Raw genomic sequence first — 15377 nt, forward strand, 5'->3', positions numbered from 1 at the left:
CTGGCTCTGGGCTGTGTAGTTTGATGTAGACAGTGGCTCTAGGCTGTGTATTTTGATATAGACAGTGGCTCTGGGCTGTGCAGTTTGTTGCAGACACTGGCTCCGGGGTGTGTAGTTTCGTGTGGACACTGGCTCTGGGCTGTGTGATTTGTTGCAGACACTGGCTCCAGGTTGTGTAGTTTCGTGTGGACACTGGCTCTGGGCTGTGTGATTTGTTGCAGACACTGGCTCTGGGCTGTGTAGTTTGATGCAGACATTGGCTCTGGGCTGTGTAGTTTGATGCAGACACTGGCTCTGGGCAGTGTAGTTTGTTCCAGACACTAGCTCCGGGTTGTGTAGTTTTGTGTGGACACTGGCTCTGGGCTGTGTGATTTATTGCCGACACTGGCTCCGGGTTGTGTAGTTTGTTGCAGACACTGGCTCCGGGTTGTGTAGTTTTGTGTGGGCACTGACTCTGGGCTGCATGATTTGTTGCAGTCACTGGCTCTGGGCTGTGTAGTTTGATGCCGACACTGGCTCTGGGCTGTGTAGTTTCGTGTGGACACTGGCTCTGGGCTGTGTGATTTGTTGCAGACACTGGCTCTGAGCTGTGTAGTTGTTGCAGACATTGGCTCTGGGCTGTGTAGTTTGATGCAGACACTGGCTCTGGGCTGTGTAGTTTCATGTGGACACTGGCTCTGGGCTGTGCGATTTGTTGCAGACACTGGCTCCGGGTTGTGTAGTTTGTTGCAGACACTGGCTCCGGGGTGTGTAGTTTTGTGTGGACACTGGCTCTGGGCTGTGTGATTTGTTGCAGACACTGTCTCTGGGCTGTGTCGTTTCGTGTGGACACTGGCTCTGGGCTGTGTAGTTTGATGCAGACATTGGCTCTGGGCTGTGTAGTTTGATGCAGATATTGGCTCTGGGCTGTGTAGTTTGATGCAGACATTGGCTCTGGGCTGTGTAGTTTGATGCCGACACTGGCTCTGCGCTGTGTAGTTTGTTCCAGGCACTGGCTCTGGGCTGTGTAGTTTGATGCAGTCATTGGCTCTGGGCTGTGTAGTTTGATGCAGATATTGGCTCTGGGCTGTGTAGTTTGATGCAGACAGTGGTACTGAGGTGCGAGGAGCTAGCTTTGCTAGTTATTTGAGAGAATGCTGCTATTTCATTGATATCATCCACTCTCAGCATCACTCTTTTGACTCAGGTTATTAAATTAACATCCCTGTAATCTTCCCTTTGAGTAGTCCATTGGGTGTGTGTGTGTGAAATTATGCTGCTGGTACCTTTACTAAAAGAGCTGCCATGACGCCGTTTGTGCTGGCATTGACTTATTGGTAAAATTAGCAGCAGGAGAAATTTCACTCGCCATGGGGATGTCTCAACCACAGTCTTATTTATATAGTGTCCCTCCGACTCTTCCAGTCTAACATTCCCTCACAGTCATCCTTTATTGTGGGTCATCTGATTAAGGTGAGTAATTTGGTGCTGCTTATTAGCAGTCTCGATATATCAACTACTTCTGGCTGGGGACCGAGGGGCGAAAGCCCTAAAGGAACTTGATCCTTCCAGTAAGGTCCTTGCAATTAGAACAACAAAGAACAAAGAACAGTACAGCACAGGAACAGGCCATTCGGCCTTCCAAGCCTGCACCAATCTTGATGCCTGCCTAAACTAAAGCCTTCTGCACTTCCGAGGTCCGTATCCCTCTATTCCCTTCCTATTCATATATTTGTCAAGATGCCTCTTAAACGTCTCTATGGTACCTGCTTCCACCACCTCCCCCGGCAACAAGCTTCAGGCACTGACCACCCTCTGTGTAAAGAACTTGACTCGCACATCCTCTCTAAACTTTGCCCCTCGCACCTTAATCCTATGTCCCCTAGTAACTGACTCTTCCACCCTGGGAAAAAACTTCTGATTATCCATTCTGTCCATGCCACTTATAACTTTGTAAACCTCTATCATGTCGCCCCTCCACCTCCGTCGTTCCAGTGAAAACAATCCGAGTTTATCCAACCTCTCCTCATAGCTAATGCCCTCCAGACCAGGCAACATCCTGGTAAACCTCCTCTGTACCCTCTCCAAACCCTCCACGTCCTTCTGGTAGTGTGGCGACCAGAATTGCACACAATATTCTAAGTGTGGCCTAACTAAAGTTCTGTACAGCTGCAGCATGACTTGACAATTTTTATACTCTATGCCCCGACCTATGAAGGCAAGCATGCCGTATGCCTTCTTGCATAACTTATCCACCTGCGTTGCCACTTTCAGTGACCTGTGGACCTGTACGCCCAGATCTCTCTGCCTGTCAATACTCCTAAGTGTTCTGCCATTTACTGTATACTTCCCACCTGCATTAGACCTTCCAAAATGCATTACCTCACATTTGTCCGGATTAAACTCCATCTGCCATTTCTCCGCCCAAGTCTCCAACCGATCTATATTCTGCTGTATCCTCTGACAATCCTCATCTCTGTCCGCAACTCCACCAACCTTTGTGTCGTCCGCAAACTTACTAATCAGACCAGCTACATTTTCCTCCAAATCATTTATATATACTACAAACAGCAAAGGTCCCAGCACTGATCCCTGCGGAACACCACTAGTCACATCCCTCCATTCAGAAAAGCACCCTTCCACTGCTACCCTCTGTCTTCTATGACCGAGCCAGTTCTGTATCCATCTTGCCAGCTCCCCTCTGATCCCGTGTGACTTCACCTTTTGTACCAGTCTGCCATGAGGGACCTTGTCAAAGGCTTTACTGAAGTCCATATAGATAACATCCACTGCCCTTCCTTCATCAATCATCTTCGTCACTTCCTCAAAAAACTCAATCAAATTAGTGAGACACGACCTCCCCTTCACAAAACCATGCTGCCTCTTGCTAATAAGTCCATTTGTTTCCAAATGGGAGTAAATCCTGTCCCGAAGAATCCTCTCTAATAATTTCCCTACCACTGACGTAAGGCTCACCGGCCTATAATTTCCTGGATTATCCTTGCTACCCTTCTTAAACAAAGGAACAACATTGGCTATTCTGCAGTCCTCTGAGACCTCACCTGTAGCCAATGAGGATGCAAAGATTTCTGTCAAGGCCCCAGCAATTTCTTCCCTTGCCTCCCTCAGTATTCTGGGGTAGATCCCATCAGGCCCTGGGGACTTATCTACCTTAATGCTTTGCAAGACGACACGGGCGGCACGGTGGCGCAGTGGTTAGCACCGCAGCCTCACAGCTCCAGGGACCCGGGTTCGATTCCGGGTACTGCCTGTGTGGAGTTTGCAAGTTCTCCCTGTGTCTGCGTGGGTTTTCCCCGGGTGCTCCGGTTTCCTCCCACAAGCCAAAAGACTTGCAGGTTGACAGGTAAATTGGCCATTATAAATTGTCACCAGTATAGGTCGGTGGTAGGGAAATATAGGGACAGGTGGGGATGTTTGTTGGGAATATGGGATTAGTGTAGGATTAGTATAAATGGGTGGTTGATGTTCGGCACAGACTCGGTGGGCCGAAGGGCCTGTTTCAGTGCTGTATCTCTAATCTAATCTAATCTAAAGACACCCAACACCTCCTCCTTTTTAATAATGAGATGCCTGAGACTATCTACACTCCCTTCCCTCGGCTCATCATCCACCAAGTCCTTCTCCTTGGTGAATACTGATGCAAAGTACTCATTTAGTACCTCGCCCATTTCCTCAGGCTCCACACATAGATTCCCTTCTCTGTCCTTGAGTGGACCGACCCTTTCCCTGGTTACCCTCTTGCTCTTTATATCTGTATAAAAAGCCTTGGGATTTTCCTTAATCCTGTTTGCCAATGACTTTTCATGACCCCTTTTAGCCCTCCTAACTCCTTGCTTAAGTTCCTTCCTACTGTCTTTATATTCTTCAAGTGCTTCATCTGTTCCTAGCCTTCCAGCCCTTAAGAATGCTTCCTTTTTCTTTTTGACGAGGCTCACAATATCCCGCGTTATCCAAGGTTCCCGAAACTTGCCAAACTTATCCTTCTTCCTCACAGGAACATGCTGGTCCTGGATTCTAATCAACTGACGTTTGAAAGACTCCCACATGTCAGATGTTGATTTACCCTCAAATAGCCGCCCCCAATCTAAATTCTTCAGTTCCTGCCTAATATTGTTATAATTAGTCTTCCCCCAATTTAGTACCTTCACCCGAAGACTACTCTTATCCTTATCCACAAGTACCTTAAAACTTATGGAATTATGGTCACTGTTCCCGAAATGCTCCCCTACTGAAACTTCGACCACCTGGCCGGGCTCATTCCCCAATACCAGATCCAGTCCGGCCCCATCCCTAGTTGAACTATCTACGTATTGTTTCAAGAAGCCCTCCTGGATGCTCCTTACAAATTCTGCCCCATCAAAGCCCCTAGCACGAAGTGAGTCCCAGTCAATATTGGGGAAGTTAAAATCACCCACCACTACAACCCTGTTACCTTTACATCTTTCCAAAATCTGTCTACATATCTGCTCCTCTACCTCCCGCTGGCTGTTGGGAGGCCTGTAGTAAACCCCCAACATCGTGACTGCACCCTTCCTATTCCTGAGCTCCACCCATATTGCCTCGCTGCACGACCCCTCCGAGGTGTCCTCCCGCAGTACAGCTGTGATATTCTCCTTCACCAGTAACGCAACTCCCCCACCCCTTTTACATCCCTCTCTATCCCACCTGAAGCTTCTAAATCCTGGAACATTTAGCTGCCAATCCTGTCCTTCCCTCAACCAAGTCTCTGTAATAGCAACAACATCATAGTTCCATGTACTAATCCAAGCTCTAAGTTCATCTGCCTTACCTGTTATACTTCTCGCATTGAAACAAATGCACTTCAGACCACCAGTCCCGCTGTGCTCCGCAACATCTCGCTGCCTGCTCTTCCTTTTAGTCTTACTGGCCTTATTTACTAGTTCCCCCTCATTTATTTCACTTGCTGTCCTACTGCTCTGGTTCCCACCGCCCTGCCACACTTGTTTAAACCCTCCCAAGTTACGCTGGCAAACCTCCAGCCAGGATATTTGTGCCCCTCCAGTTTAGATGCAACCCGTCCTTCTTGTACAGGTCCCATCTGTCCCTGAAGAGATCCCAATGGTCCAGATATCTGAAACCCTCCCTTCTACACCAGCTGTTCAGCCATATGTTTAGCTGCACTATCTTCCTATTTCTAGCCTCACTGGCACGTGGCACAGGGAGTAATCCCGTGATTACAACCCTTGAGGTCCTGTCTTTTAACTTTCTACCTAACTCCCTGAACTCCCCCTGCAGGACCTCGTCACTCTTCCTGCCTATGTCGTTGGTACCGACGTGTACCACAACCTCTGGCTGTTCACCCTCCCCCTTCAGAATGCCCCCTGTCCGTTCAGAGACATATTTGACCCTGGCACCAGGGAGGCAACATACCATCCTGGAGTCTCTTACACGTCCACAGAAGCGCCTATCTGTGCCCCTGACTATAGAGTCCCCTATAGCCATTGCTCTTCTGCGCTTTGTCCCTCCCTGCTGAACAACAGTGCCAGCCGTGGTGCCACTGCTCTGGCTGCTGCTGTTTTCCCCTGAAGGCAGTGTGCCTTCAGGCTGCTGTAGGTTCAAACCCAGGTCTCAGAGTGAGAGGAGAGGGCCCGAACCCACTACATTACATGTCCATCGGAACAAGGGGAAAGCAATGTCTTTGAATGATGTAAATGGTAATATCTATAACAGTCACTTAACCCTAAATACCACAGAGTGAGGTGAATTTCTCACACTTCATTGATAGTGCCTCCCTGCCTCGGGGGTCATCCTATCCCATGGTCTCCCTGCATCCAGGAATAGCTCTGCTGCAGAACTAATCCTTGTTTAGGAATCTGGAGCTTGCCCTACTTCTGAACCTAGTTCTGCTTCTCGAGTGAGTCCTGCCTCTAGGGTGAGTCCGGTATCAGGAGTTAGTCCTTGTAATGTATTTGTATATTATGCTAATAATGTAATGACGTGATGATGTCATGATGTAAATAAACACTTCCTTGAGCTGGCCATTCTTAGCGTCCATTTTTTCTGCTAGTGCTACCCAAATATATTACAGAAAATGGGGACAAGGGTGGAACGAAAGTCCATAAATATCGGCAGCAAACAACGGCAGGGACTGCAGTGAACAAGATCAGCCAACTCCTGGTAACCTACCTGCTTGATAGGTGGAAATTTTGGCTGGATTGTGTGAAGTCTGAGCCTCAAACTGTCTTTTTAGTTGAATGGGATGCTTCAGGATCCTAAGGTGCATCAGATTCAAAGTGCTCATTGTTGTGTTTACTCCAGGTTACTGGGTTTAATTTCGATATCCAACTTAACTCTGATCAATGCAGATATCACACTGTTGTTACGACCAGGTGAGAAAGGGGACTTGAGCTGCCATCTCAGCTTCTTCTTGGTTTGGCCGCAATGGGGTTTAACTTTTAAAACAATGTGTTTTAGCTTCCCTCTCAGTGAGTCCTTGCTCACTGCTCTCTAATTGTAATGGCAAAGAAATCAACCGGACAGGTTTTCTCAGATTTAAACAAGAAAGGTGTAAGTTTATTAACCTTAAAACTCTAACTCAGTTAAAAGTACTAAAAATACGTGACGTGACCACGTTAGCATGCATGCGCGATAAACACACATGCAAGTAGAGACAGAGGAGGAGAAAGAAAGGGAAAGGTTTGAAGTAATAGCTGGAGTTCAGTTACTGGCTTTGGGTTTGATGTAAAGTCTATGATTGAAGTTAAGTCTTGCAGTTCTCGTTGGGGCCCAGTGTACACATTCAAATTTGTTTTGCTGGTCTTCTGTCTTGAGGCTTAAATTACTTCCGTGGGTCCCTGGAACTTTGCTTGAGAGAGACAGGGAGAGACCTTCCATCTCTTTTGTCTTCAAATTGCAGTCTCTTCCTTTCTGTGAGGCACAATGCAAACAACACCCAGGTTGCCAGCAGGTTAGTCATGTGACTAGCTCCTTATTTAGAACAGCCTTGTCTGCAAGATTTTGTGGATTCCTTCAAGCTTAGCAGACACTCAGTGGGCGGGTGGGGGGTGGTGAAGGGCGGTGGTGGAGAATGCTGGCTCTTACATATTCAATATCTCTTGATCAAAATTCATCTGGCAAATTGAATGAGGGAGGTACTCCCATTGTCTTCTTCAGGTAACTGTCTTTTAGAATGCAAATGTGCAGCCATGTTCTCAGCAACTGTTGTGGTCTTTTTAAACAAGTTATTTCAAGTCCAGTAACAGGTCAAAACTAATGTTCCATATGACAAAATTAATATATCTCATCTTGGCAGGTGTGGTTTTTGTCACACTGTGTTCAATAACCAACTGTTTTATTCAAAGCACATTAACATTAACAATAAAAGGTCTTACAGATTGGAGCACATGTCTTGTCTTTGCCTGTGAGACAGATTCAAAATGCCTCCCGGAAGCTTCCAGAAATCTCCCATAGTTCCACTCTCGCTCAGCAGCTCCACCCGGAGGCCCAAGGAATCAAAATTGATCAGTCAAACACTAAATTTTTTCCCCCTTTTGACTAAAGACACTATTTTCACATTACTGTATTCTGAACAACAAACATATATACATCAAGTTATTTCTTAGTGTTCAACTTGTCAGTTTTCTCTACGTACAGAGATAATCTTTGAGATAGGAAGGTCTCTTAGGTCACTCCCTTCAGCATCTCCTCTGTCTCAATTATCAGCTCCTGAACCTGCTTCATCAACTGTTGAAACATCTGTGATATGAACTTGTTCAGGATGCTTCTCCCTTGTCGGAATAGTTCCTGCGTTTTTTTTTCTTATCAGAATCATCAGAAGCATCATCGGGTTTTAATGTAGGTTTCCATACACTCTCAGACTTTTTTAGCTGGATATCATCATTTACAGTTACATTTGCAACAATCTTCCTTGGCTTTCTCCTTTGCCCGTGCAGTGACCTCCTTGGTCCAACATTTAGCACTGCTCCTGCTCGCCCACTTTGTGGCTGCCTTCCAAAATCTGCATAGGATGGTGTGAGTTCTGGGCCCAGGACAGGATTCGTGAGGGGTCCAAAGGTTTTGCAATTGGTTTGGTTTAGTTAACCTTGTCAAGAACAACCACTGATTGCTCGCAATCCATCTGGCTTCTGGGTACGAGCTGCTGTGAACTGGAACCCAAGGAGAAATTCCCGGTCATATCGCTCTTGCCCTCTGGATTTAGCAATTTCCACTGCTCTTCTTTGAAACCGGGCATCAGGCTGTCATCAGGGCTTTCTTTAATGCTAGTCTCAGTGCTTTCACTTTCAGAAACGGACTCTGAACCATTCTGTTCACGTTCTAGCTCCTGATCCTCATTTTCTTCCAAGTCTGCTTTATCAATCCCATTAATGTGTGCTCCAGGGGGTCAACGAGTTTGAATCCAAGCCTATCGTAAAGGTATACCCCCATTAGGCTTCGGCCTTTCGCTACATAGAACATGAAGCTGTTTAGGGTGATGTTTTTGTAGCGCACTGGAACTCTGATCATCCCCAAAACTGGAATGATAGTGTTGTCATAAGCTTGAAGAGTGTCTGTCGGTGGAGTGAGAGAGAATTGTGAAAAATACTGATGGTAGGGTTTGTCATTCAAAATAGAAACCTTCACGCCGACATCGATAACAAATGACACTGAGATGCCTGCGATCTCGACTGAGCACTCCTTAAAGTGACCTGGTGCTTTACTTTTGGTGATGGAATATACATGTTGTACCTTACTCGCAGGAAGAGACTGCCTTACGCGTCAAACCGATGAAGTCGTTTCCTTTGACGACCTGCACATCTTTGCAAAATGGTTCCACTTTGAACATGAGTTACACTTTTGCCCTCGAGCTGGACATGGCATTGTAACTTGATGAGGATTTCCACAATTTGAGCACAGTTTTGCAGGTAATTGACCATGATGGGACTCATTTTCATGAGGTTACTGAGGTTTTCTCGGCCTTAACCTTTGCACTGACGCTGGTTGGGCAAGCTATATCTGCATCCCTAAGTCTAAGGGTGCTTGTGTGTGTAACCTCTTCGAATCTAAGATGGCAGATTCGATCTGGACTGCTAAGGTTATGGCTTTTTCCAAAATTAAATCATCATCCTCCATGAGGAGACGTTCCCTAATTCGTGGAATTTCAATTAATTGGTCTCGAATCAGTTCGTTGGTTAGTGTGCCAAATTTACATGTGGATGCCAATTGCTTCAATACTGTCATTTATTGTTTAATGGACTCACCACGTCCCTGGGATCTTTGATGAAATTCATATTGCTCTATCATCACGCTTTCTTTGTCCAGAAGTATTTTTCGAGAGCGCTCACTGCCGCATCGAACGTAGATTTATCTTTTGAGAGCTGCTCAAAGACACGTTGTCCTTCTGCCCCGAAGCAATGTACGAGTATCGCTTTCTTACAGTTCGCTGCTATATCTGGGCTGTCCATCCCCATAGCAAGCAAGTAGGTCTTGAACCCTGAAATCCATCACTCCCAACACAAAGGATGCATTTCCTGGCATCGGAAGGAACAGTTTTGGAGCAGGTAGCATTAGATACTGTTCGCTCATTTTCATCGCCAAGTTTTTGTTGTGTTTATGCTGGGTTACTGGGTTTAATTTCGATATCCAATTTAACTATGAGCAATGCAGATATCACACCCTGTTAAATAACCAACTGGTTTATTTAAAGCACATGAACATTAACAATAAAATGTCTTACAGCTTGGAGCACATGTCTTGACAGCAGCCTGTGTCTGTGAGACAGATTCAAAATGTCTCCCAAAAGCTTCCAGAAATCTCCCATGGTTCCACTCTTGTTCAGCAGTTCCACCCAGAGGCCCAAGCAATCAAAACTGATCAGTCAAACACTACATTCATGTAGACTTTTTTGAAAAGGAAAATGATAATTTCTTAGTACTCATCGATGTTCACTCCAAGTGGATCAAACTCAAGCACATGGGTCAAAACACCAATGCCAAAGAAACAATAGATGAGTTATGGTTTATTTTTGCTTGTCATAGTTTACCAGAAGAGCTTGTCTCAGATAATGGTCCTCAATTTCGTTCTGCTCAGTTTCAAAATTTCATGAAGCAAAACGGTATCAAACATATTATTTTTGCTTGTCATAGTTTACCAGAAGAGCTTGTCTCAGATAATGGTCCTCAATTTCGTTCTGCTCAGTTTCAAAATTTCATGAAGTAAAATGGTATCAAACATACCCTCACTCCTCCTTATCATCCGGTACCAAATGGAGCAGCTGAAAGATCTGTTAGGATAGTTCAAGACACACTCAAACAACAATTTTTGTGAGGGTGTTCAAATTTCAGTATGAACAGCCATTGGCTAATTTCCTGCTGAGGTATAGAGCAACCCCACACTCCACTACAGTGTATACACCTGCTGACCTTTTGATGAAAGAGAATGTTAAGTACACATTAGAGTCTGGTCCCACCAAACTTGACTGCTAAAGTTGAACACAAACAGTTCAGTCAAAAACGTCAGTATGACACAAGCAAAAGAGAATGCAGTTTCAGGAAAAATGAGCACGTTTGTGTTTTGCGTCCCCCTCATAAGTCACACAAGTGGGATGTGGGGAATGCGGTAGAAGTGTGTGGAAACAAAAGATACGTGGTTGAAATTGATGGGAAAGAGTAGATCACATGATCCCGGTAAGGGATGAACCAAAACATGAGCATGATCCGCTTATCATGAGCTGATGCTAGACTGTGAAGCAGCTCAAACTTCAGTGTCTGAAGTACCAGTTTCTGAGAAAGAAACAAGATCTTCTTTAAGTACTGGACCGAAACCAAGTAGTCCAAAACCTGACTCTACACTGAAACCTGTAAGGAGAACAGAAAGACTTTGTAAACCAGGTATTAAACTTGATTTGTAGATATAGTTCATTGGAGAGGAACAAAAAGAAAAATACTTTTCTTTTGAAAGGAGAAGCAGTGTAACATATTTGTTTATTATGCTAATAACGTAATGATGTGATGATGTAGTAATTGAAATAAACACTTCCTTGATATGGCCATGCTTGGTGTCCATTTTCTCTGCTAGTGCGACCAAAATATATTACAGTCCTATATCAGCAGTTAGTCTGTGTTCTGGATTTAGTCTTGTATCAGAATGCTGAAAACCATTAAGCCCTGAGGTATAGCCACTTCATAGGTACCAAACATTTGGAAACAGATACACAGGGAGGCTATATTCAAAAAGGTGGACGAATCTCCACATGTAGCTAAGACCCATTAGTCTGGCCTTTTTAGGTCAGTTATTTACTGAGCTAACAGCAAGTCAATATTTTACTCTTAACTAAGTCAGCGAGTGTATCTGCTGAAGTTAAGTGATTTCTATAAACAGATAAGTGAGCGGATAGACTCGATTCCTCCACTCTGTACTTTGTGCTTTCTGGCACAGCAATACAATGAGGCAATGGGGATGTGCGTGCAGTAATCAGAAGGGAAGCTTCTCTGCTCATCTCTCAGACTCCTCATCTCACTGCTCCCTTACAGCATGCTTCAGGAGACCTCCAAAATGCGGGTCCTTGTGAAGGCCGTATTATTCACTGTCAGAGATGGAGAGGCAAGGGTGAATGGGAGAGTGTTATAGTGTGGAGTCTGTGGGCAGGCTGGATTGTTCCTGCAAGGCCTACTGTAAATGTCAGCTGCACATTTCTTGCCACCTTGGCTATTGGAGAGCTTGTGGCACAGGGGAACTGATGGTTGCTGAAAAAACTATACTAATATGACTTCTAGAATGGTTATTCTTAGTAAAAAATAGTTAATGTCCTTTCATTGAACTCTTTTTGGTTATTCCCCTTGTATAGGTCTCGCCATACACAGAACTCCCTTGCAGAGATTATCCCCGCCCCTATACACAGAACTCCCTTGCAGAGATTACCCCCGCTCCCATACACAGAACTCCCTTGCAGAGATTACCCCCGCCCCCATACACAGAACTCCCTTGCAGAGATTATCCCCGCCCCTATACACAGAACTCCCTTGCAGAGATTACCCCCGCTCCCATACACAGAACTCCCTTGCAGAGATTACCCCCGCTCCCATACACAGAACTCCCTTGCAGAGATTACCCCCGCCCCCATACACAGAACTCCCTTGCAGAGATTACCCCCGCCCCCATACACAGAACTCCCTTGCAGAGATTACCCCCGCCCCCATACACAGAACTCCCTTTTAGAGATTACCCCCGCCCCCATGCACAGAACTCCCTTGCAGAGATTACCCCCGCCCCCATACACAGAACTCCCTTGCAGAGATTACCCCCGCCCCCATACACAGAACTCCCTTTTAGAGATTACCCCCGCCCCCATACACAGAACTCCCTTGCAGAGATTACCCCCGCCCCCATACACAGAACTCCCTTGCAGAGATTACCCCCGCCCCCATGCACAGAACTCCCTTGCAGAGATTACCCCCGCCCCCATACACAGAACTCCCTTGCAGAGATTACCCCCACCCCCATACACAGAACTCCCTTGCAGAGATTACCCCCACCCCCATACACAGAACTCCCTTGCAGAGATTACCCCCACCCCCATACACAGAACTCCCTTGCAGAGATTACGCCCCCATACATAGAATCCCCTTGCAGAGTTCCCCCTTTCACACATTCTCCCTTGCAGAGTTCCCCATTTCACACATTCCCCCTTGCAGAGCTTGCCCATTCACACATTCCCCTTGGAACCAGCATACTGGCAATGGCCACTGTAACCTGCACTTCCCTAATGCTGCTATGGTCAGGTTACCTTCCCTTTTGTGGCACTGAAGCTTCTTGCCGCAGCTTTTCAGGGTCGCGAACCTAAAGGCACGTGATTGCCGCACATCACCCACAAAATTACAGACCATTTGTTGGATCGGAAATATTTATCTTCAAATTAATCCAAGCAGCATTTCAGTAATTTAAATTACGCTGCCATCATGTCAAGGTGTCAGTACTGCCACGACAATTCCCCGCCTCTGATATTATTGGGACACTGCAGCACGGTGCCAGATCTCCGGGGCAGACGACTCTGTGGCAATTCTCTGTCCCCCCACAGCACCAAGGCTGCCTTATATGGGAGCACCAAATTCAGCCCGGGTTTTTTCATTTCCCCTTTCTCTTGAATGCGCTGCCTCTTGTTGGGAACAATTCAGTAGACCCTGGCACCTCACCCAAGTGTCAGCTTCTCATGAATGAGTCTAGGTTGTGAGTTCAATCGTATTCTCATCCAACCTCCACATACGGCACATCCGGTAAAATGGCCGGGTGAGTCAGAGGAGGAAGATGGTCTGACCGAACAGCACTAAGGAGCAGGAGCTTTGGATGAATTTTCCTCTCTTTTATCTATGGGCACCAAGGACAGTTGCAGCAATCCTAGTTCCACCCAGCTAACACCATATAACTCAGTGGACAGCAGGGATCGAACCTAGGTGTCTGTATGGTTCACGGTCACACCGACAATGCAATTAAAAACAACAGCCCCGATGGCTGGAGAAAGGGAAAGACTGGGCCTATGGCTTTAAGCTTCACCAGTGATGCAAAACGGGGCAATAGTGAATCAGCCGCCCATTGTACAACTGTCAGATATATCTTTCCATTGGTCAAAAGGAATTCGGATGGGGTGTGTGGGGGGGAATGGTGTTGGGGGAAGTGGCACAGGTGAGTAGGCAGCAGCCGAGTAGGCAGGGTGTTCATCACGCCACCCATCTATTGTCTCCCTGTTTCAAGCCCCCATCTGAGTTGAGTTCCCCCTCCTCCCACAGTTCTCCCTCAACATTACCACTTCCCCCTTTTACATTATTGGCATTCAGTCTCCTCCCCTCCCCTCCTGGCACAGTCCCCACTGGTAGCCATTTGGTGAGCGTTCTTCATGTGTCAGATAGGGTGGTTTGGGAGAACCTACTTTCGCTGGTTGGGGAGTCTGGGACTAGGAAGCATAGTCTACAAATTAGAGAGAGTCCACCCTCATAATCTGTGAGGTCGCTAGGTGTGATTAGGAGCCAGCACCCTACTATCTGTGCCACCTCCCTGAGTCAAGAGGTACCAGGGCCAGCTGCAGGACACCGATCGGGCCAAGATCAATTGACTGAGTACAGATCAGGAATCGAATCTGGTTGATTCTACACTGAACGTACCTCAACTAGATGGCGAACAGTATTTTAACAAGCAATGTCTTCAATGGGATTCTTAGACGTGTGCCTCATTTTCTATGTGCATGAGTCAGTGCATTTTTATTTGGGTCATGCATTTTGCACACGTGTCAAATTGATGCATTTTAGTCAACAGCATGTCTCTAAAGACTTAGGTGTCAGGGAATCACTGGTCTTACTCTCATCTCTGAGTCAGAATGTTGTGGGTTCAAGTCCCATTCCAGAGACTTGAGCAGAAACTGATCTGGATCACCATATAAATACTATTGTTGCAAGAGCAGGTCAGAGGCTGGGAATTGTGCAGTAAGCAACTCACCTCCTGACTCCCTAAAGCCTGCCCACCATCTACAAGGTACAAGTCAGGAGTGTGATGGAATACTCTCTACTTGCCTGGATGGGTGCAGCTCCAACAACACTCAAGAAGCTCAACACCTTCCAGGATAAAGCAACCCATTTCATTGGCATCCCACTGACCACCCTAAACATTCATTCCTTTCACAACTGGCGCAGTGGCAGCAGTGTGTACCATCTATAAGATACACTGCAGCAATGCACCAAGGCTCCTTCAACAGCACCTTCCAAACTTGCAACCTCTACCACCGAGAAGGACAAGGGTAGAAGACACATAGGAACACAACAACCTGCAAGTTCCCCTCCAAGCCACACACCATCCTGACATGGAACTATATCGCCATTCCTTCACTGTCAGTGAGAGGGAGATAGAAGAACAAATATTTAGGCACTTTTCTGTGTTCAAAAACTACAGGGCAATAATAGTTGGGCATTTCAACTACCCCAATATCAACTGGGATACAAACAGTGTGAAGGGCACAGAGGGGACAAAATTCTTGAACTGCATTCAAGAGAACTTTTTTAACCAGCATGTAATAAGCCCAACAAGAGGGGGTGCAATTCCAGATTCTAGATTTAGTCTTCGGTAATGAAGCTGGGCAAGTGGAGGAAGTAACAGTGGGTGACCATTTTGGAGATAGTGACCATAATACAGTAAGTTTTAGTATAATCATGGAAAAGGACAAAGACAAGACAGGAGTAAAAGTTCTAAATTGGGGGAAGGCAAATTTTAAGAAACTGAGAGCTGACTGGTGAAAGTAGACTGGGTACAGCTACTTGAAGGAAAATCAATGGCAAACCAGTGGGAGGCATTCAAAAGTGAGATACTACAAGCACAGTGTAGGCATGTCCCCACAAAGATAAAGGGTGATACTGCCAAATCTAGAATCCCTTGAAACT

Source organism: Heterodontus francisci, chromosome 14 (assembly GCF_036365525.1).
Source record: "Heterodontus francisci isolate sHetFra1 chromosome 14, sHetFra1.hap1, whole genome shotgun sequence".
Lineage (NCBI taxonomy): Eukaryota > Metazoa > Chordata > Chondrichthyes > Heterodontiformes > Heterodontidae > Heterodontus > Heterodontus francisci.